The 25,394-nt window shown below is 33.0% G+C and overlaps 1 long non-coding RNA gene across 1 annotated transcript in view; it reads right to left on the reverse strand.

Annotated features, from left to right (window-relative positions):
* Positions 1-7,071: 7,071 nt before the first annotated feature.
* The window catches only part of LOC144582780 (uncharacterized), a 387,894-nt gene continuing 369,571 nt past the window's right edge, over positions 7,072-25,394 (reverse strand). Inside the window, exon 7 of the long non-coding RNA XR_013536220.1 lies at positions 7,072-7,194. This is a non-coding gene — a long non-coding RNA (uncharacterized LOC144582780). The remainder of the gene's footprint in view (positions 7,195-25,394) is intronic.

A 25,394-nucleotide genomic window follows, 5' to 3' on the forward strand; every position in this document is an offset into this window, starting at 1 on the left:
CATTCCGTTCGTTTACTCGTCCATATAGCATTGTCTTAATCACTGGAGGTTATTTTTGTAAAAATCTACTGTAAAATTTCCTTAACTTTATTCCTCTTTAATATTTTCTTTAGCATTTTGTGATTCTTCTAAATTAATTTTAAGCAGCCAGTAAGTTTACACACACAGACACACCCACACAAGTAATACAAACTTGTTCACATATTGATAGAGTTTTGCATCGATTCCATAGATTAATCTGGAAAAAAGTATGTCTTTAAAATACTGAGTCTTGGAATTTTTTATTAACAGTATCTATCTTTTCATTCACTAAATTTTTTTTGCTTTCCGTAATAATGTTTTGGAGTTTTATTTTAGAATTCTTTTACAGCTGTTTTTAGAATTATTGTCAGGTACTAAAGTTCTTCTGATACTAATAAAAATCATCCTCTTTTTCCCGGGCATGGTGGCTCACACCTGTAGCCCCAGCACTTTGGGAGGCCTAGGTGGGCAGATCATGAGGTCAGGAGTTCAAGACCAGACTGTCCAACAGAGTGAAACCTCATCTCTACTAAAAATACAAATATTAGCTGCCAGCCATGGTGGTGTGTGCCTGTAATTCCAGCAACTCAGTAGGCCGAGACAGGAGAATCACTTGAACCTGGGAGCTGGAGGCTGTAGTGAGCCGAGATTGTGCCATTGCACTCCAACCTGGGCAACAGAGCAAGACTCCGTCTCAAAAAAAAAAAAAAAATCCCCTTTTATAACTTTTGTTCTCTATTTTTTTGCTGGCATGTGGAATTTTAATTGAATTTTGTATGCTGACCTTGTATTCAGCAACTTTGCTAAGTTTACTTATTAATCAGTGGTTTAGGGGCTTTTTTCTTGGCATGGCTCAGAATTTGAGATTAAAAGTTGGGCACTGTATATGAGATTCTGGATGGTGGTTTCTTCTAGAGAATGTTTATCCTTTCAGACAAATAGAACAGGACTGATGACTTCAATATGACAAGGAGCAGAGCTTTCTACATTCTGCAATACAATATTGGCAATATTCCAGCTGGCTTTGTATTGGCTGTGCTTCTAGGGCATAATCTTTCATAAGCTCCGTTTGGAAACCTGGAGTGCTCACCGGCTCTGCCCATGGCTGGTTCTAAACTCAATTATTAATTATGTTTTACCTTGATAAATTTTTAAGAAATGCTGTTTCTGAAGTGTTAGGATAGATTATCTATTATTAAATTACTCTCAATAATTTTTTCTAATAATTCCCTCACGAACAATATTTCATGTATGTGCATACCTATGTACATATCTATTGTGAACGTACTCAAGCAAATACCTTATAAATATAACTGTGTGTAAGAACTGTGTAAGAACACACAGTTATAAAGCATTTCCTTGAGTATGTTTCACACACACATACAATTATGCAACTGTATATATTTCAACATTATTCTGAGTTAAAGGATTGAAAACTTGGATGAGTTGACATGATTCACAGGTATTTTATATTACTCCATGGTCTTCAGAAATGTGTTCAATTATACTGAGGAAGTTTCACTGATGTCCATATCATATCAATTAACACTAGATTTAACTCTTGAATCAAAATGACTTTGAAAATTTACTTAGACACTGAAAAGGTGAATTTTTAAAGGAAAATAAATAGTAAAATCTTGAAATTGTTTTTTTTTTAAATTTTAAAACAACTAAATACAGTTAACTGTTTTCAGAGATTTTTAAATTCAAGCATATAACAAAACTTCTCTAAAATCTAAGCTAGAAACTCATATTCTCAGGCATAGTTTACATAGTTGGACCTATGGGCACAGGGATTTTGCTAGTAATATTTACCAGTATATCTCCAGCTGCTTTAAAGGTGTATGTCAGTACCCCTTAAAATAATGAAAACTGTATTTTTGATTATATAATAAAGATTTTCTAGCTGAAAATGAGGAAACGGTAATACAGTAGGAAATGTCTGTGAGAAAATACCAAGTCTCAGCACAAATAGTTGTGAAACATATCACTATTGGCAGGCAAAGTAGCTAGGTTGTAACATTTTGCTGAGATTTTGCTGCTGAAATCAATTGCAGTCAGCATGATCTGTGGTTGTCAATACTTCATGTATAAAATGAAGAAATGCAACTGTCTTTCTCAATAATCAGATACCGCATTAAATGTTATTCCATTATTTAATAGCTTTTCAGAGTGACTCCTCGTCAAAAGCAATTTCAATGAAAAAACGAGAAAGTTAATATTAACATGAACATTGTCTACCAAAGAATAAAATACAAAAATTAGCCAGGTATGGTTGTGGGTGCCTATTATCCCAGTTACTTGGGAGGCTGAGGCAGAACTTGAACTTGGAGGCGGAGGTTGCAGTGTGCCAAGATCGTGCCATTGCACTCCAGCCTGGGTGACAGAGCAAGACACTGTCTCAAAACAAAACAAAGAAAATGTAAAAAGTGTAATGCACACTCAGAACATGTTTGTTTATGAATGACATCATACCAGTATCAATCTGCTAAGCCAGCTCTTAGTTTTAAGTCAACAGATCAAAATAAAAAATGAAGATGCTTAAAATGGTAGTTGATTATTTTCCTTTAACATGAATATATTTCTACTGAAATTAGAATTAGAATTTATTTTAGAAGTTATCTAAAAATTGATTCTTTTTATTTTACCCAGCTGCAGTTTCTAATCTCCATCTTTAAGCTAATTTTTAATCAGTTACACATAAAATGAAAATTCTCATTTCTCCCTCTTCCTACCCTACTTTAGAAAATGTTTGCCTCTCACAGTCTCATTTGAGCCCCAATTAGTGGGAATGTTTGAAAGAAAATAATTTCTCTCTCAATTTCCTACTTAAAGCATGATTTTCCGTTACTTTTCACATTTATCTCAATTTCATAGAGAAGCCCAATATCTTTCTATAAAAAATAAAGACTAAATGTTTCCTACTAAATGTTAGTGCTGTGCCTTTGAATGGTTGCAGGATAGAAAGACAGTCTTATTTAGTTCAGTGTTCAATGAGATGAATAATGTCAGCTTTATATAAAAATTCATTTCAAAGAAAAGACTGCACCACTTATAATAATAGTTGCTTCTTTTTAAAAATCTTCAGAACAGAAATAATGTCAAATATTCAAATTTATAATTAAATTATGGTATCATCAAAAATCTCAAATGACAATATGACATAACTGACTTCTGCTTTCAGAAGTATTACAGACTGAATATTATGCTTGAAATGTCTAGATTCTAAACAAATTATAAAAATATAATTTTTAATGTCTTGCTAAACTCTCCCAATATTGAAAAAAAAACAAGAAACAAACAAAAGGAATAATGAACCGACACACTGTTAGGACAAAAAAAAAAAAAAAAAACAACAAAACCTTTTTTTCTAAACATAAGAATAAGTGTTTAATTTCTTACAAATAATTCATTAGATTGAAAATGAAGGATTGTTTCCTCAAAGAAAGGTTACATGTAAAGGAATGAAAACACGACTAAGAGTAGAAAACCCCAAAAGAAAACTTGTGTAGCTATGACTTACCTTCAAATCGTGGGTTAAAATAGTCTCCCCTAGGATTTTGTAATGAAGGTATGTCTCACTTGAGGTTTTAATTTGTAGTATCCACAAGATTAGAAGATCTCTATCTAAGAATTAAATTATCTAAGAATTAAAGTATCTAAGATTTAAAATTATATATCTTAGGTACACAGAGATAAAATTAAATATTTTCTGGATAAAAACTTTAACAAAGATCCTTGAGCTAATGCTTACGGTAAATGAAATCAAATATAAGAATTAAAAACATATGAAGAAATAAAACAATATTAATGAACACATTAAAAAAACTCAAGAATTTTGGAAAAATATAAATGACAAATGAAAATAATTATAAATGAAATTATTTTAAAACAAGTGATAAACTTGAAATAAAATAGTTATGAATAAAAAGGCTACCAAAAATTGTGAAAAAGATTTAACAATGAATTTAAAAAACTTCTATAAAAGTAATAATTGAAATAAAACTAAATGGGTGAGTAATATATTAAATTTTATAATTAATTAAAAATTATTGAACCACAAGATATACCTATGAAGTTATAAAGCTGTGTAGAGATAAAAGAAGATGGAACATATAAAGGAGAGCTTAAGATATATTTACAATAATTAAGAGAATATTTAATATTGCTCAAAACACAGTTCCACAAAAGGAAATGAGAGATTGTTTGAGAATGTCAGATTAACAGCAGATTTCTCAACAGAAACCCTACAAGGTAGAAGTGATTGGCTCCTATCTTTTGCCTCCTTAGACAAAACAAGTATCAGCCAAGAACTTTGTATCTATCTAAACTAAACTTTACAAATGGAAAGATATAGTCTTTTTCAAATACATTCTGAGAGAATTCTCCACTACCAAGCTAGCACCACAAGAATTGACAAAAGGAATTTTAAATCTTGCAACAAAACCTTGAAACGTAGCAAAATAGAACCTTCTCAGAGCATAAATCTCACAGGACTTTGTAACATAATAAGACGAGGAAACAAAAAACAAGGTATTCAGGCAACAACCAGCGTAATGTAACTGGCCTAAATGCTCCACTTAAAAGATACAGAGGGGCCAGGTGTGGTGGCTCACGCCTGTAATCCCAGCACTTTGGGAGGCCGAGGTGGGTGGATCACGAGGTGGAGAGATCGAGACCATCCTGGTCAACATGGTGAAACTCCATCTCTACTAAAAATATAAAAAATTAGATGGGCATGGTGGCGCGTGCCTGTAATCCCAGCTACTCAGGAGGCTGAGGCAGGAGAATTGCCTGAACCCAGGAGGCGGAGGTTGCGGTGAGCCAAGATCGCGCCATTGCACTCCAGCCTGGGTAACAAGAGCGAAACTCCGTCTCAAAAAAAAAAAAAAAAGAAAAGATACAGAATGGCAGAATGGATAAGAATTCATTAACCAAGTATCTGTTGTCTTAAAGAGGCTCACCTGACACATAAGGACTCACATAAACTTAAGGTAAAGGGGTGGAGAAAGATATTCCATGCAAATGGTCACCTGAAGTGAGCTGGAGTAGCTATTCTTATATCAGGCAAAACAGACTTTAAAGCAACAACAGTAAAATGTCAAAGAGGGACTTAATGATAAAAGTTCTAGACCAACAGGAAAATATAACAATCCTAAATATATATTAACCTGACACTGGAGCTCCCAAATTTATAAAACAATCACTCCTACACCTAAGAAATGTGATAGACAACAACACAATAATACTGGGGAACTTTACTATTCCGCTGACAGCATGAGATAGCTCATCAAGACAGAGACTGAACAAAGAATCGATTTAGACTTTAACCTAAAACAGAGGGACTTAACATGACTTACAGAACATTCTACCTAATAACTGGAGAACATACATTCTATTCATCAGCACATGGAATATTCTCCAAGATAGACCATATGATAGGCCATAAAACAAGACCCAATAAATTTAAGAAAAATCAAAATTATGTCAACTATTCCCTCAAACCACAGTGGAATACAATTAGAAATCAACTCCAAAAGGAACCCTGAGTATCATGCAAATACAAGGAAATTAAACAACCTGCTCTTGAATGATTGTTAGGTCAACATTGAAAATCAAGTTGGAAATTAGAAAAATTCTTTCAATTGAACAATAATTGTAACACAACCTATTAAAACGGATACAGCAAAAGTGTTCATGATAAAAAAAGAAGAAAAAGAATTGCATTGGGAATGCCAACCACTAAGGCTGAGAGAAAATATTAAATTTAGCAAGCAAGAAAGAACAGATTGTGTACAAAGGAATCACAAAGAAAGCCAGAATATATTAAAATAATACATTCAAAATGCTAGGAAATAGGACTGCCGATTCAGACCTCTATACACAACAGAGCTATCTGTCAATAATGAGTTAAAAAAATAAACTGAGAGGAAAACAGTGACACAGAAATATTTGTATTTAGACAAATAAATGTCTAAATACGATAGAATAAAATAAGGGATAGAAAAATCAGGATGAATATAAAGCAAAAATATAATGTACAAAAGACATGAACAGCCATTTCATGGAAGAAAGAATGTAAGTGATCAATATATATATATATATATATATATGAAAATATGCCCACCTCATTAGTAATCTGGGAAATGCTAATTAAAACCATACTGCAATATAGTTTTATACTCAACAGAAAGTAGAGTATCTGGAAAGTACCATGTGTTGGTGAAGACATGTAGCAATGGGAATTGTTATATATGGCTACTGGGGATGTAAAACTTTTGATTGATGTAAAAGCTTTTGAAGACAATGTAGATGGATCTATGCAATTTGGAATAGATGCATAGTTATGATCAAGTATTTTCAGTCTTAGAAAAGTACTCAAGAAAATCTTATGTAAATGAGCATCAAGAGGTATTTGCAAGCATATAATTGCAGTATCAATTTTAGTGCAAAAGCAGAAAATGGGGGATACAATTAAGAAGTAGCAACCTAGAATTCTTAAAATTATTGACAATATTTTTTAAGATAAATGGTTAGTACATATTTTTATGTTATATTTCACTATATATATATATAAAAGTTTTGTTCATATATATATTTTCTAATTAATGAATTTAGATAATTTGGCTAGATATCTATACTTCAATAATCAATTTAAACTGGCTATATAATACATGTCAATGATCAAAATAAAAATTATGTGTAAATTTAGAACTATAATAAATTTTTACTTCAATTATAATTTTTATAATTACAAATGGCATTGCATATACTATTTCTTTTGACTGTATGCTGTATTTTTATGTAAAATAATTTTTGTTTCCCAGAGGAATTTTTTGGCTCAATTTGCAGTGTAATTAATTACAGGCTCTGAATTATAAAGAAATATCATCATACATAAAGTGTTGGGCCAAATTTACTTCTGGTTTTTCTTATATGTAAGTCCTAAAGAAAGTAAATGTGTATGGAAATTGAGGCTTAGAGAGGTTAAGGAAACTGTTGAAAATTACTATCTTAGTTTAGACTCCTATAGCAACAAGACCACGGACCTGGTGGTTTAATAAACATTTATTTCTTACAATTCTAGAGGCTATAAAGTTCAAGGCCAAAGTGCTGGCAGATTCCACTGATGAGGGCCATTTCCTGGTTTGCAGTATCTTCTCATGTTCTTAACTGGAGGAGAGAGCAGAGAGAGAGAGCAAGATCTTGTGTCTCTTCTTATAGGCTGCTAATCCCATTAATGAGGGCTCTCTCTCATGATCAAATCCCTTTCCAAAGTTCCCACCCCCAACACCATTGCATTTGGGGTTACGATACCAACATATGAATTTGAGGGTACACAAACATTTATTTCATAATAATCACACAGGTAATAAGTGGCCGAACAGGAATTCACACTCATTTCTAAATAACATAGTCTATGCTATTTTCTAAAATGTGAAGCTCAAAGAGAAATTTAAATGTGAATCATACATACATGTGAACTTAGATTTCTAAATAACTATATAACTAAAAACATTTTATGTTTATCATGGTAGAAATTTTGTTATATCCATTCATTCCAATGCCATAATAAGTCTGCACTTGGTAGTTTAAATAAATATTTTTACTATTTCAATATTAAATTATTATTTATCAGAGTAATCCCCTACTACATTGTTCTAATACATTCCAGGATTTGGTTATATGGAAATTGTTGAAATTGTTCTTAAGTATGACTCGTCTATTTTCTCCAGAGTTAGAAAATATAAAATCCATTATTCTTTGTCTACAAATCTGAAAGTTGAGTAGTGTTTGTATAATTTCAGCAAAGTTCTGCTATTCTAGACTACAGAGGGCCTGTTTTTAAAGGGATGCCTGGAGTTTTCTGTAACATTTTCTTATAAAACTTTCGATGATACATGTGGTGATGTCCACTTGTGGCTTTGAATTAAAATCATTTCTATAATGGCTTTCTTTTTTGCCTCAAAGACATTTTGTTTTTATTACAAGATATTCTTCTCAAATGCTAGAAAACTTTCATCTTTAATTCATTTCATTTTGAAATGAAAATGTATATTTTACCAATGTGTAATAATTAGAATGCACTTAATATCGAATGACGCATCAAAAATGACAATGAACAATTAGAAATATTATGTTACTTCATAAAGGTAATACAAGCCTTCATGATTTGAGCAAGTTTCTAAAGAGAGGAGTATAAAGAAATAGAATTATTGAATGACAATAAAAACATAGGTACATATGAAATCACTTCAAAATATTCTAATTGGTTTTTACCTACAAATACAATCTATATTTAGCATTATTAATTCAAAAGACTTTTACTTAATACCTTTTTTGAGGTATAAAACTATTACGTAGTCTATAATATAAAATCTCCACCTTTCAATTTAACTTGGGACAAGACCTGCATAGATAAATGGTGTGAATTAGATAAACATACGATCACAGCATAGACTGTTTGCTCTTGAGAAATTGTGAAAATGTGAATAGATGGAGACAATATTTATGAATTTCTCATCAAAGGCGTTGGAATTGGTGGGGGTGGAAAGACATCAGGCACCGGATCGTCTCCTGAGAGCGTTTTCATAGTTCCCGGGAAGGAGTACCATTCTCTCCATCGATTAGATTAAATTAAAAGTTGAACTTACTATGCTATTACCCTGTTTGTCTGTTTTTCTCTCATTTATTTAAAATAAATTATATTTAAATTAACTTCTTTATTAAATGTGCTGCAGAAGGAATAAAAGCTGCATTTGAGTTCATCTTATCATGTGTTTATGAAATATATGCAATTACAACTCAATGTTGAAGAGGCTGTATCTCCAGGGTAGATGATAAAGGCTTCCTAACAAACATCAGCAGGAGAGGGGCAGGCTAAGTAGACAATAGACACAAAATTAGGAATGCACCCAGAGGAAATGTTGCTTAAAAAACACTGTTGATTTGAAAGAGGAAAAGGGATTATTTTGGTCTTTGTGACTTTTCAAAATATAAAATATTCCTTCTCTTTTTGCAGAGTGTGTATTTGTGTCTAAGATGCATAAAGTGTTCACGCCTGAATTTCAGTCCTTTGTATTTTGACCATGGTGTCTCATTACAGGCAGTCTGCCCATGTCGCCCCTTTCTGCTCATGTGCCTGGCCAGACACAGCCCAGTATACACTGAACTCACAGTCATGTGATTCAGGGAAGGGGTTTCTTGGCAAAATGACTTTTAAAACTACGTAGAATACCCCACCATTTACCTATCCCTATCAACTCATAGGTGTAGGTAACCCGTAGAATATCAACAATAAAAAGGTACCAGCAATCTTTTAAAAACATCTGATGAATAAAAGAAATGTGCAGAAATGGCCAAAAAGAATGTTATTTTGAAAGAAACAGAGTTTTTTGATGAGATGAAAATACAAGAATAATTAGGAACCATAGAGAACTGTAATGATGGTTGCATCCATCAAACAACAGAAAGCTAATAAAAAAGCTTTCTGATTTGTGTGAATTGCTTATTCATTTCCTTAACCTCTGCCAATTTTGTATCAAATGTCAAAATATTTGACTTCGAGAGAGGAAATGATTCGTATATTTGCTTTCATGGGTTGCCTTCTTTTTTCTGAATTGTAAGAGCTCTTTTTATGTACTAAATACAAGCCCATTGTCAGGCTTCGGTTTCAGGAGTATGTACCGGTGTGGCTCACTTTTTGTATTTCATAATAGTGACTCTGGAAAAATAAAAGTGTAAATTTCGATTAAGTCCAATTTACTAGATGCTTCCTTTTAAACCTTTTCTTTTTGTGTCCTATTTAAATTCCCTTTGCCAAACCCAAAGTCATAAGATTTTCTCCTGTGTTTTCTTCTACAAGATTTCCAGTTAGGCCCTTACAATAAGTCTATTTGAATTGTTTTTGATATACAAAATGACATACTTTGTGTAGTATCTTATTATAATTTTCATTTATAAAATAATATTGAGTCTTTTTCCTGTGCTTTATGTCAACTCATCTGTCTCTTTCTCTGACTCCTTCTAAGTGTCTATCAAATCTTTTGCCCACTATATATTTTTTCAATTTAGTGGCTCGTATTGTTATTATTGAGTTATAGAGCTCCTTATGAATTCTGGAGACCAGATTTTGGTAATGTATTTGCTTCGTGAATGTTCTTTTCCAGCCTATGGCTTACACATTTATTTTCTTAAATAATTAATTAAGACTTTTTTTGGGACAGGGTCTCGCTCTATCCCCCAGGTTGGGGTGTGCAGTGGTGCAATCACAGCTCACTGCTGCTTTCACTTCCTGGGCTCAAGTTATCCTCCCGCCTCAGGCTCCTCAGTAGCTGAGACTACAGACATGAATCACCACACCTAAGTTTTAAAATTATTAATTTTTAAATTGGCAAATAAAAGTTGTATATATTTATTGTGCACAACATGATGTTTTGAAATATGGATACATTGTGGAATGGCTAAATCAAGCTAATTAATATATGCATTACCTCAAATACTTATCTTTTTCGTGCTGAGAACACTTCACATCTACTCTTTTAAACAGTTTTCAAGTATACAATACACTATTATTAACTATAGTCATCATGTTGTAAAATAGATCTCTTGAATTCAGTCCTTCCATCTAACCAAAACATTTTATCCTTTGACCAATCTCCCTATCCCCCACGCCACTTCCAGTGCCTGGTAACCATCACTCTCTGCTTCTATGAGTTCATCTTTTTTAAGATTTCATATATAAGTGAGATTATGCCATACCGTATTTGTCTTTTGTGTTTGGCTTATTTCACTTAATATAATGTTCTCCAGGCTTATCCATGTGGAAACAAAGGGCAGAATTTCCTTCTTTCTTAGGGCTTAATAGTATTCCATTGTGTAACTATATCATATTTTCTTTATTCATTCATCTGTTGATGACACTTAGGTTGGTTCCATATCTTAGCTGCTGTGAATAGTGCTGAAATCAACACCAAGGGGCAGATATCTCTTTGACATAATGATTTCATTTCCTTTGTATAAATACCCAGTAGTGAGATTGCTGGATCATATGGTGTAATTCTATTTTGAATTTTTCAAGGAACTTCCATACTATTTTTATTAATACCTATGCTAATTTACATTCCCACCAAAAGGGTACAAGTGTTCTAGTTTATCTACATCCTCAAAAACACTTGTTATCTTTGGTTTTTGATCAAAACCATTTCAACAGGTATTAAATGATATCTTATTGTGGTTATAATTTGTGTTTCCCTGATGACCAGTGATGTTGACCATTTTTCATATATCTGTTGGCTATTTGTATGTCTTTTTTAGAGAAATACATGTTCACGTCCTTCACCTATTTTTTTAAGTGGGCAATTTTTATTCTTATGATGCAGTTGAGTTCCTTATGTATTTTGGATATTAATCTCTTATCAGATTTTTTTTTTTTTGAGACGGAGTTTAGCTCTTGTTGCCCAGACTGGAGTACAATGGCACAATCTCGGTTCACCGCAACCTCCGCCTCCTGGGTTTAGGCAATTCTCCTGCCTCAGCCTCCTGAGTAGCTGGGACTATAGGCGTGCACCACCACGCCCGGCTAATTTTTGCATTTTTAGTAAAGACGGGGTTTCACCTTGTTGACCAGGATGGTCTCAATCTCTTGACCTTGTGATCCACCTGCCTTGGGCTCCCAAAGTGCTGGGATTACAGGCGTGAGCCACCGCGCCCGGCCCAGACGTATATTTTGTAAATATTTTTTTCTATTCTGTAGGTTGTCTCTTCACTTTGTTCATTGTTTTCTTTGCTGTTCAGAGCTTACACACTGATTTTCTAACTGATATTTTTAATGAGTACAGGTTTTTACAAAGTCTGATTTATTATTATATATTTTATTCTAAAGTTATTGCTTTCTGTGAATTGGTGAAAAGGCTTGTCTCCCAAGTCATAAAAATATTTGCCCCTTCTTTTCTCTAAAAGTTCTATACTCAATTGCTTTTATCTTTTAATCTACATTCTATATCTAAACAATTGTTTTGCTTTATGTAAGGTAGGAGTCAAATTTCTTTTTTTCTTTTTTCTCCAGGAATACACATCTTTTTTTAGCACAATGTGTTGGAAAAAAAAAAAACTTTTCTTTCCCCCTTTAGCTAATTTGAAACCCTGTTCATAAGTCAAATGATACTATATAAATATTTATCTATGCATGAAATTATATAAATGTGTCTGTATGTTTTAACTTTCTATTTTGTTACATCAAACTTTTGTGCCAATACTTATGCCAGCACTGCATTGTCTTAATTAGTGTAGTTTTATATTAACTCATGATGTCATAAAGTGTAAATCTTCCAACTTTGGTTTCTTTTTCAAGATAGATTTGGTTATTTTAGATCTTTGCATTTCCACATAAAGTATACATTTAGCTTGTCAATTTCTATAAAAATTCTTCTAGCATTTGGATTTACTTTAATTTACATTGAATATATGGATCAGTTTGTGTAAAGTTGATGTCCTACCAATACTGAGTCTTCCTACCCATCAATCTTGTAAGATTCTAGTTATTTATATATTTACATAGATGGACTTTAATTTAGTGTGACAATGTTTGTATGTTTTGATGCAGAAGTTTGCATATCTATTTTTAAGTTTATTAAACTACATGTTATGTGTAAGACAAAATTTTAAATGACATTTTTTTCTTCATTTTGTTTGCTGCTGATATATATTAACCTTGTATCATGCAACCTCATTAAATAAATGTGTTAGTTCCATAGTTTTACTATAGATTCCTCAGGATTTGCTATATAACTAATCATGACATTTGCAAATATAAATGGTTTACTTCCCCCTTTTATATCTTTATAGTTTTTTAATCTGTTTCCTTTCCTGATTTCATTGGAGAAGAGCACCAGTGCAGTGCAGAACAGAAGTGGTAGAAATGTACATCACAGCCTTTTGCAATATTCAAATATTTATTATTTAGCTGTAGGCCTTTTCTAGATGACTTCTATTAGGTTGAGGAAGACTCCTTATATTTTTTAGTTGACTGAGTTTTTTATCTGTTAAACACTGTTATATGCTTTTTTAGCATCTATTGAAATGGGAACAGTTTTTGTCTTTTATTCTCTTTTTATGGTAAAATGTAATGGTTGATTTTCAAATGTAAAACCAATCCCAAACTACTCAAATTAATGCTGATTGTTCACAGTACACTCAGCTTCTTAATACTACTGTAATTGTTGGCCAATATCTGCTAAATAATTTTCTATATTAATTAAGGGATATTGGTATATGTTTTAAACTACATCTTTGTTATATTTTTGTACAGGTTGAGTATCCCTAATCCAAAATGCTTGCAACAAGAAGCATTTGGAATTTCAAATTTTTTCAGATTTTGGAATATTTTCATTATCCTTAGGTTAAGCATCCTTAATCCAAAAATATGAATTCCAAAATGTTCCAATGAGCAGTTCCTCTGAGCATCATGTTGGTGCTTAAAAAGATTAAAATTTTAGAGAATTTAGGAGTTTGGATTTTCAGATTAGGATGCTCAACCTCTATTATGTGATGCTGATTTTGTAAAATGAGTTTAGAAGCGCTCCTTCCACTTCTGTTTCTTGGAAGGGTTCATGCGACATTGTTATTTTCTCTTTGAATGTTTGGCAGAGGTATCACTGAGGCCATGAGGGCATGATATTTGCTTTATTTTAATTTTATGTTTTTAAATATATATATTTTTTAGTTTTTCATTGATACATAATATTTGTACAGATTTCTGAGGTTCATTTGAAATGTTGCTACATGCATATAATGTGTGATGATCAAGTCAGGATCCTTAGGGTATTCATCACCTCGAATATCATTTCTGCATATTGGGAACATTCCGAGCCCTCTCTTTCAGCTATTTTAAAATATATAATACATTGGTATTAACTACTGTCCCTTCTTCTAATGGAGAACATTAAAATATATTTTATCTAACTGTATGCTTGTACCCATTAACCAACTTCTCTTCACCCCCACTCCACAAACTCACACATCCTGGTCAACCTCTAGTATCTATAATTTCACTCTCTACCTTCATAAGATCAACTTTCCCTAGCTCCCATATATGAGTGAGAATATGTGATATTTGTTTTTCTCTGCCTGGCTTATTTCACTTAACATAATGACTTCCAGTTTCCTTCATGTCGCTGCAAATGACATAATTTTAGTCTTTTTTATGGACACTGTGTGTGTGTGTGTGTATATATATATATATATATACACACCACATTTCCTTCAACATTTAGGTTGATTCTATATATTTGCTGTTGTGAATAGTGCTGCAATAAACATGAGGATGCAGGTATCTTTTTGAAATATTCATTATTCTTTTTTGGATAAATACCCAGTAGCAGGATGGCTAGATTATAATTATACAAAAGTTCTATGAATAGCTTTTGAGAAATGCGCATACTGCTTTCCTTAGTAGATGTACTAATATACATTCCCACCAATAGTGTATAAGAGTTCCTTTTTCTGCACATCCTCACTGGCATCTGCTATTTTTGCCTTTTAAATAATAACCAGATAATATGATATTGTGATTTTGATTTACATTTCCCTAATAATCACTGATGTTGAGCATTTTTTATACCTGCTGTCCATTTGTATGTCTTCTTTTAAGAAATGCCTGTTCATGTCCTTTACCCATTTCTAGTTGGATAACTTGTTCTTTTTCTTGTTGAGTTGCTTGGGTCCTTTTTATGCTCTGAATATTAGTCCTTTGTTGAATGCATAGTTTGAAAATGTTTTCTCCCATTCAACAGGTTGTCTATTCACTCTATTCATTGTTTTCTTAGCTGTGTAGAAGTTTTTACTTTAATATAATTTGTATATTTGTACATTTTTGGATTTTTACCTGTGCTTTTGATGTTTTAGCCATAGAATCTTTGCCTAGACCAATGTCATAAAGTGTTTTCTCTTGTTTCTTCTAGTAGTTTTATATAATTCAGGTCTTATGTTTAAGTCTTTATTCCATCTTGAGTTGATTTTTGTATATCATGAGCTATATGGGTCTAATTTCTTTCTTCTGCATATGGACACCAATTTTCCCAGCAACATTTACTAAAGAGGGTATCCCTTCCACACTGCATGTTTTTGGCATGCACCTTTGTCCAAGATCAGTTCACAGTAAATACGTGAATTTAGTTTTGGTTTCTCTATTCTGTTTTTATATGAACACTAAGCTTTTTTGGTTGCTATAGATTTGTAATATATTTTGAAGTCAGTAAGATCCTTCCAGCTTTGTTCTTTTTGGTCAGGATTTCTTTGGCTATTTAGACTCTTTTTTGGTTCCATGCAAATTTGAAGATAGTTATTTCTATTTCTGGGAAAATGACATTGGTATTTTGATAGAGAGTACACTGAATCTGTAGCTTTTATTGGTAGTACTGCCATTTTAATAACATTAATTCCTCTGATCATGAGTATAGGGTGTCTTTCCATTTGTTTGTGTTCTCATCAAATATTTTTATTTTTCAGTTTTTTACAGTTTTTCTTGTAGAGACCTTTCACCTCATTGGTTAAATTTATTCCTAGGTATTTGTGTATGTGTGTTGATTGTAAATGGAACTTCCTTCTTTTTTTTCCATAGATTATTTTTTATTTTGCAAACATGCAAGATTGTCGCATAGGTACACACATGGCAGTGTGATTTGCTGCCTGCCTCCCCATCACCTATATCTGGCATTTTCCCCATGCCATCTCTCCCCAACTCCCCACCCCCCACTGTCCCTCACCTATTTCCCCCTGACAGACACCAGTGTGTGATGCTCCCCTGCCTGTGTCCATGTGTTCTCATTGTTCAACACTTGCCTATGAGTGAGAACATGTGGTATTTGATTTTCTGTTCTTGTGTCAGTTTGCTGAGAATGATGGTTTCCAGGTTCATGTCCAGGACATGTCCCTACAAGGGACACGAACTCATCATTTCTGATGGCTGCATAATATTCCATGGTCTATATGTGCCACATTTTCCCTGTCCAGTCTATCATAGATGGGCATTTGGGTTGGTTCCAGGTCTTTACTATTGGAACTTCCTTCTTAATATTTTTTATCAGCTATTTCATTAAGGTATATAGAAACAATACTAAATTTTGTTTTTTAAGCTTTTTCATTTTATTTTATTTTTATTTTGTAAGTTCAGGGGTATATGTGGAGGTCTCTTACATAGGAAAACTTGTGTCATGGGATTTTTTTTGTACAGATTATTTCATTATCCAGGTACTAAGCTGAGTACCCATTAGTTATTTTTCCTGATCCTCTCCTTCCTCCCACTCTTCACTCTCTGACAGGCCCCAGTGTGAGTTGCTCCCCTGTATAAGAAAGACTAGTTTTCTATGTTGATTTTTGTAACATGAACCCTTACCAAATTTGTTTATCAAATCCAGGAGTTTTTTTTGCTGGAGTTTTTAGATTTTTCTAGATATGAGATTTTTGTCACTCTCAATGAGGAACAATTTGACTTCTCATTTTCCAATTCTGATGCCTTTGATTTATTTTCTTGCCTGATTGCTCCAGCTAGGATTTTCAGTGCTATGCTGAGTAGAAGTGGTGAAAATGGGCATCTTTATCTTGGTTGAGTTCTGAAATGAGAGGCTTTCAACTTTTCCTCATTTAATATGATGTTAGCTGGGGATTTATCATATATAGCCTTAATTATGTTGAAATACATTTCTTCTAATTTACTGATAGTTTTTAATATGAACGGATGTTGAATTTTGACAAATGCTTTTACTGGGCATGTTAAAATGTTCATATGATATATGTCCTTCATTCTGTTGTTGTGATGTGTCATGTGTAATGATTTGCAGAGGTCTGACCATCCTTGTATCCCTGGGATAAATTCTTCATGATTGTATTGTGTTACCTTTCTGATGTGCTGCCAGATTTGGTTTTCTCATGTTTTCTTAAGGATTTTTGTGTCTCTGTTGATCAGGAATATTAGCCTGTAATGTTTGTGGTGGTTGTATTTTTGTCTGGTTTGGTATAAACGTAATGGTGGCCTCTTAGAATAATTTTGGGAGAATTCCATCCTCTACATGTTTTAAAAAATACTTTGAGGAGAATTTATGTTAGTTCTTCTTTGAAAGTTTGGTAGAATTTGTCAGTGAAGCCATCCGATCCTGGACTTTTATCTGTTGGGGCAATTTTTATTGCTGATTCAATATGATTACTCATCATTCTGTTCAGGTTTTCTGTTTCTTCTTGGTTTAATCTTGGTAGGTTTTATAAATCCAAGAATTTATCAATTTCCTGTAGTTTTTCCAGTTTGTTAGTGTATAGTTGTTCATAATAGTCTCTGGTAACTATTATGTGACATTCGTTATAATGTCTCATTTTCCATTTCTGATATTGTCTGAGTCTTTATTTTTTGGTTAGTATAGCTGGCAGTTTATCAATTTTATTTAAAATTTTAAAAACTTCAACTTTTCATTTGTTGATAATTTGTTGTTTCTTAGTCTCTATTGCATTTACTCTGCTCTGATCTTTACTATTTATTTCCTTCTATTAACTGTGGCTTTGTTTTTTTTTTTTTTCTCTTGTTTTGTAGTTTCTTGAGAAGAACTGTAAGATTGTTTATGTAAAATTTTTCTACTTTTTTAATGTAGGCATTTATTGCTATAAACATTACTCTAAATGTTGCTTTTTGCTATATCCCATTGGGTTTGGTATGTTGTATTTTGTTTTTCATTTGTTTCAAAAATGTTTAAAAACCTGTATCATTAATTACTTCCTTGACCCAATGGTCATATAGGAGGATGTTGTTTAATGTCCATATTTTGTATAGTTTCCAAAGTTCCTCCTGTTACTAATGTCTAGTTTTATTTTATTGTGGTCTGAAAAGATACTTGTGATTTTGATTTTTAAAAATTTGTTGAGACTGGTTTTGTTTTCTAAAATGTAAACTATCCTTAAGAATGTTCCATAAGCTGATGATAATAACATGTATTATGTAGCTGTTAAATGAAATACTCTGTAACTATCTGTTAGATCCTTTGGGGTAGTTTAAATCCAATATTTCTTTGTTAATTTTCTGTCTAAATGAACTTTCTAATGCTGAGAGTTGGGTGGTAAAGTTCCCAAATACATATAGTCATATAATACTACAGTCTATCATTCCCTTTAGATCTAATATTTGCTTTATATATTTGGGTACTCCAGAGTTGGGTTCATGTATAGGTAGAATTGTATCTTCTTACTGAACTGATCTCTATCATTATATAATGACCTTCTCTGTTTCTTTTTACTGCTTTTGACTTAAAGTCTGTTTTAGCTGATACAGGTATAGCTACTCCTGCTCACTTTTGGTTTCTGTTAGCATGGAATCTCTTCTTTTATCCCTTTAATTTAATTCTACATGTGTCTTTGCAGGTAGGATGAGTGTCTTATAGGCAGCATATAGTTGGGTCATATCTTTTTCTTTTAACCATTCAGCCAGTCTGTATCTTTGAAGTGGGCAGGTTTATTCCATTTGCATTCAAGATTGTTACTGATATGTGAGGGCTTATTATTATTATTTCATTTATTGATACCTGGTTGTTTTCTTCATCCCTGCTTGTCCTTTAGTTCCTTTCTTTCTTACTGTTTTTCTTACTGTTTGTTTATTTATTTTGGTTTGGTATTTTTCTATACCATTAACATTTGAGTCCTTTCTCTTCCTCATTTGTGTGTTTTTACTACGAGTTGTTTTTATACTTTTATGTATTTTTGTGATATAGATATGATCCTTTTACTTGCATGTGTACAGATTACTCAAGCATCTCTTGTGGGGCCACTCTAGCGGTGATGAATTACTCTAGCTTTTGCTTGTCTGAGAAAAACGTTATATTTCCTTCCTTTATAAAAAGTAGCTTTGCTGGGTCTAGTATTCTTTGCTGTCAGCTTTCTTCTCTTAGCACTGAGAATATATTATTTAATTTTCCCCTGGCCTATAAAGTTTCTACTGATAAACTCACTTAGTCTGATGGGGGTTCCCTTATGAGTGACTTTTCTTTTTCTTGCAGATTTTAAAAAAGAATTCTCACTTTGTCTTTCACTTTTGATAGTCTGACTACAATGTGCAGTAAAGAGCAGCTTTTTATATCGTATTGGTTTGGGTATCTCTGAGCTTTCTGTATCTGAATGTCTAAATCTCTTGCTAGACTTGGGAAATGTTACAATTAATATGTTTCTCCCACTTTTGTTTCCTTTCTGCCTTCTGGGACTCTGAAATTTCAAATAATTGGTTGCTTCATGTTGTTCCTTATGTCACATAGACACTTCTTTATTCCTCTTAATATTTGCCTGATTGGGTTACTTCAAAAGAACGTGTGTTCCTTCTCTGGAATAATGCTGTTGTAAAGTCTTCAGGCAGTGCTCCATGTTAGTTTCAAAACCTGTGTGTATCATAAGTTGAGGAACTCTTCCATGGCTGGGATTGCAGGGGTCTGTAGTGGGAATGTAGACTGCTCTAGGAGTCACTCACTTACCCTTTCTCCACACTGGGGAGCCTTTTTAGTCTCCCAGCCAATACAGCATGAGTAGCCTAGCTCTTTTTCCTCTCCTTTTTGACTTCAGGTGTTGCTGTCATTCCTCTGTTGAATTCCAGCATTTTTTCTTACATGATGTATTCAAAGCATTATTATTTATTCATTATTTGGTTTGACTTTGTAGAGGAGGCTAGTACCAGATGCCTGTAGCCAGCCTTCTTGAAGCACCACACCTCTCAAGTTTACTTTATTGAGAGGACTTTTATAACACATTCAATTTCCTTAAGAGACATAAGGATATTTTCATTTTCTCTTTAATATTGTGTCAGTTTTGCATGTTGTGTTTTTTAAGGATTTTTAAAATCTAAGTTGTTAAATTTATTGTCCAATAATTATTTTTCAAATTTGTAAATATTTTAATGTCTATGGTATTCTGTATAATGTTCACTCTTTCATTAATAAAACTGGTAATTTGTGATCTATCCAGCTATGAGTTTATCAATTTTATTATTCTTTCATGGAACCACATTTCTTAATTATCTACATTCTTACATTTTTTCTATGTATTTAGAGTTTGCTTTGCATTTAAAAGTTTAAATCTATCTACATTTATTACAAAGCACTGCTTTGTTGTACCACAGAGACTTTGAGATTACAAAGACTTTCTAGTTTGTTTTGTGCTTCACTTATTTCCTTGTATATTATTTAGAAATATCTTATTTACTACTGTTACTAAATTTCTCAGTTAAAAAATCTTTTCTCCACAAGGCATGGTGGCTCATGCCTGTAATCCCCATACTTTGGTAGGCTGAGGCAGGCAGATCACTTGAGGTCAGGAGTTTGAGACCAACCTGGCCAACATAGTAATACACTGTCTCTACTACAAACCAAAAATTAGCTGGGTATGAATCCGTGGTGGCATGAATCTGTAGTCCCAGCTACTCCTGAGGCTGAGGCAGAAGAATCACTTGAGCCCTGGAGATGGAGGCTGCAGTGATCTGAGATTGCACCACTGCACTCTAGCCTGGGCCACAGAATAAGACTCTGTCTCAAAAATAAAAATAAAAAATAAAAAACTTTTCTCTTCTCTAGCTTTTTGAGTTGAATATGTAGATTTTTTATTTTTAATGATTAATAAGTAATTGCCTTAGAATCTAATAATAAATTATTCTTGAAAACATTTGGCTATTTTAGAAATTACACTTGAAACCAACCTATATTGCAGTCATTTTATAGCTCTTGATCATAGCTAGTACTGACATCTCATGAAAACCTTAAAGGCATTTGTCATAATTATGTACAAAATCTAGTAGTTTGAAATAACAAAACTTCAAATTCAGTATATTATCCACTGGGTAAAAAGAGAAGCAGCAATAATTATATGCACCATATTTTAAGTATCACTTGACATGGTATTTTACAGAAAATGTTCATTAAAGTTACTGGCTTGCCCTAGTTATAAACTATCTGCTGTCTGTGATTTATTTTCTCTCTCCCACCCTCCCATGCTTTTTATTTGCTACTCAGCCCTTACACCACTTAAATACTCAGTGATTAGTGCCATCATCAACTCCTTTTCTTCCAATATGTTGATTTAATTTAGCTTGTGCAGTTCCCAGCTGCATGGTTATTGATAAAATTTTGAAAAAACAAGGCTAGGTTTATTTTAGTACTATACAACTGGTAGACACTTTGGAATTTTTTTTTAAAACAATCTGCCAAAAATCTTATTTTTCAACAAGGATTCACATTTCTTCTTCCCAGAATATCTTTAATATTCTAAAACTCACATAGCTTGTAGTTTTTCTGGAAATTTTACTTTTAGGGTTTAAAAAGGCATAAAAACTCTGCCTGATCATATACATTATTTAATAACAACAGATATTTGGCAGCTATACAACAAAATGACTTGTTAACTTTTAATATGTTAATTGCTTCTATTTTCATATTTTGTTGGAGTATTACTAACAACTTACTAATTTATGGGTTTTATAATTATATATGGATTATTTCATCATTTCAGTAATCCAGAGAGGTAACCAAGGGAAGATATTATTTATGATCTATAGATGAAGAAAAATAACAAGCTTAACAGAATGTGTTGTTGAATAAAAATGAAAACGAATTTTTCTGGTGTATTTGATATTAGAAATATCATTATTCATCAATATTAAAATAAAATAATTATTTGGTATGACTGCTTTTTAAAGTACAGTTTGTGGTGTTCAAAGCTTGGAGGCAGTTAACGAAAGGATCGCATAAATTGGGAACTCAGAAATCCTTATATTTCACTCTAATCAGCATTTTAATCTTGCTGAAGAGTTTTTCTTTTTATTCCAACAAATAAAGTGTGTCAGCCAAGTGAGTCATGCATGACATTTTATGTTGCCTTCATTTACTAGTAGAAAGACACTTTTGGACGAGCTTTGCCAGCACCAATAATAGAAAGCCCACACAAAAGTATATAACAGACAAACACTAAAATCAAGATCTTATGTATATTCCTGAAGTGTATTTATTTTACATTTTCTCAAGGTAATTAAAAATAAATATGAAAAATACATATAGAAAATAGAAATGATAGAAAAAAAATGATAGCTACCATTGTACAATCACCTTGTATTTTCCTGGCATATTATTAAAATCATAGTAATAAATTAAATAATAAACTATAATTAAATATTTACTTAATCTTGGCAAAACCAACACATGGTTACATGCTTACTTAATAGTTGATGATAAAACAAAATTTCATTAAGTAATATGTTCAAGGTTACATTATTAATAATTCTATCAATATTTAAAACAAATTATTTTTGTCACCAATACCCATGGTGTTTACACTATAGCATATGGGAAAGAGAAGAGGAGGAATTAAATGGAAAGAAAGGCAAAGGCTATAACTAAAAGCTCTGGTGCAGTGCTAGCCAGCTTTACATATAGTATTTTGTTAGTCATCAGTTCCATTTATGTTTAAGAGTACAAAACTGAGATTCAGAAATGAATAACCATATCCTAGATCAAGCAATTGGCAAAGAACGAAGCTAGTATTTCTAGTCTTACACCCTGTCTTTTTCTTCTAAGTTCAAGACCCACTATCCAACTATTAAATCTCTCTACAGTGCCTCAAGTGGCTCAAAATAAATATGCCCTTAATTATCTCATTATCTGTAATTGCCTTCCATCATGGTTGTTTTATCTTGATTAATGAATATTATTACCTATGCAATAATAATAAACATGAGGCCCAGGTAGATTATTTGCCTATACATTTTAGTACCACATTTTTAGAATGCCATAATGCATGAGATGATATAATATACAAATCCACGTCTCTCTGACTTACCATGAAATATGACTAATTTATCTATTAACAGAGGAAAATAAATAAAAATCTATAATCATTATACTTTAAAGTAATAATAGGACAGTAGCTAGAATTCACAAGTTGTTTGCTATATATCAGATATTGTTGTATGCACTTTAAGATTTATTTTTAACTTTTGTGTGTCCATGGTAAGTGTATATATTTATGGGATACATGTAATATTTTGATACAGGTATGCAAAGTGTAATAATATCATGGAGAATGGGATACCCATCCCTTCAAGCATTTATCCTTTGCATTACAAACAATCCAATTAAACTCTTTTAGTTATTCTTTTTTTTTTTATTATTGTACTTTGGGCTCTGGGGTACATGTGCATATCCTGCATCCTGAAGGATTGTTGCATAGGAACATACATGCCATGATGGGTTGCTGTCTCCATCACCCCCCTCCTCATCATCTACATCAGGCATTTCTCCCAGTGTTATCCCTTCCCATCCTCCCCACCCCCATGCTGTCCCTCCCCTCCCCTCCCCCCAACACCCCACCTAGCCCAGTGAGTGTTGTTCCCTTCCACGTGCTCAAGTGTTCTCATTGTTCATCACCCACATATGAGTGAAAAAATGTGGCATTTGGTTTTCTGCTCTTGTGTAAGTTTGCTGAGAATGATGTAGAGACGTTCATCCATGTCTCTACAAAGGACACAAACTCATCGTTTTTTATGGATGCATAGTATTCCATGGTGTATATGTGCCACATTTGCCTTGTCCAGTCTATCATTTATGGGCATTTGGGTTGGTTCCAGGGCTTTGCTATTGTAAACAGTGCTGCAAGGAACATACGTCTTTATAATAGCATGATTTATAATCCTTTGGGTATATACCCAGTAGTGAGATTGCTGGGTCAAATGGAATTTCTATTTCTAGATCCTTGAGGAATTGCCACACTGTCTTCCACAATGGTTGAACTAATTTACACTCCCACCAACAGTGTAAAAGTGTTCCTTTTCCTCCACATCCTCTCCAGCATCTGTTGTCTCCAGATTGTTTAATGATCACCATCCTAACTGGTGTGAGATGATATCTCAGTGTGGTTTTGATTTGCATTTCTCTAACAACAAATGATGATGAGCATTTTTCCATGTTTGTTGGCTCCATAAATGTCTTCTTTTGAAGTGTTTGTTTGTATCATTTGCCCACTTTTGAATGGGTTTGTTTGTTTTCTTCTTGTAAATCTGTTTTAGTTCTTTGTAGATTCTGGATATTAGCCTTTTGTCAGATAGTAGATTGCAAAAATTTTTTCCCATTCTGTTGGCTGCAGGTTCAGTCTAATGATTGTTTCTTTTGCTATGCGGAGCTCTTAAGTTTAATTAGATCCCATTTGTCTATTTTGGCTTTCTTTGCCATTGTTTTTGGTGTTTTGGTCATGAAGTCCTTGGCTATGCCTATGTCCTGAATGGTGTTGCGTAGGTTTTCTTCTAGGATTTTTATGGTGTTAGTTCTTATGTTTAAATCTTTAACCCATCAGGAGTTAATTTTTGTATAAAGTGTAAGGAAGGGGTCCAGTTTCAGCTTCCAGCCTATGGCTAGCCAGTTTTCCCAATACCATTTATTAAACAGGGAATCCTTTCCCCATTGTTTGTTTTTGTCCAGTTTGTCAAAGATCAGTTGGTTGTAGATGTGTGGCATTGTTTCCGAGGCCTCTGTTCCATTCCATTGGTCTATATCTCTGTATTGGACCAGTACCATGCTGTTTTGATTACTGTTGCTTTGAAGTATAGTTTGAAGTCAGGTAGCATGATGTCTCCAGCTGTGGTCTCTTTACTTGGGATTGTCTTGGCTATGCCAGCTCTCTTTTGGTTCCATATGATGTTTAAAGTGGTTTTTTCCAGTTCTGCGAAGAAAGTCAATGGTAGCTTGATAGGGATAGCATTCAATCTATAAATCACTTTGGGCAGTATGGCCATTTTCACAATATTGATTCTTCCTAACAATGAACATGGAATGTTTTTCCATCTGTCTGTGTCCTTTCTTATTTCCTTGATCAGTTGTTTGTAGTTCTCTTTGAAGAGATCTTTTACGTACTTTGTCAGTTGTATTCCTAGGTATTTTATTCTCTTTCTAGCAATTGTAAATGGGAGTTCCCTCATGATTTGGTTCTCTGTTTGTTTGTTGTAGATGTATAGAAATGCTTGTTATTTCTGCACATTGATTTTGTATCCTGTCTTTGCTGAAGTTGCTTATCAGCTTAAGGAGGTTTTGGGCTGAGATGATAGGGTCTTGTAAATATACAATTATGTTGTCTGCAAATACGGACAATTTAACTTCCTCTTTTCCTAATTGAATGCACTTTATTTCTTTTTCTTGCCAATTTCCTCTGGCTAGAACTTCCAGTACTGTGTTGAATAGGAGTGTTGAGAAAGGGCATCCTTGCCTAGTGCCAGTTTTTAAAGGGAATGCTTCTAGTTTTTGCCCATTCACTATGATATTGTCTGTGGGTTTGTCGTAAATAGCTTTTATTATTTTGAGTTATGTTCCATCAATACCTAG

Source organism: Callithrix jacchus, chromosome 5 (assembly GCF_049354715.1).
Source record: "Callithrix jacchus isolate 240 chromosome 5, calJac240_pri, whole genome shotgun sequence".
NCBI classification, from domain to species: Eukaryota; Metazoa; Chordata; class Mammalia; order Primates; family Cebidae; genus Callithrix; species Callithrix jacchus.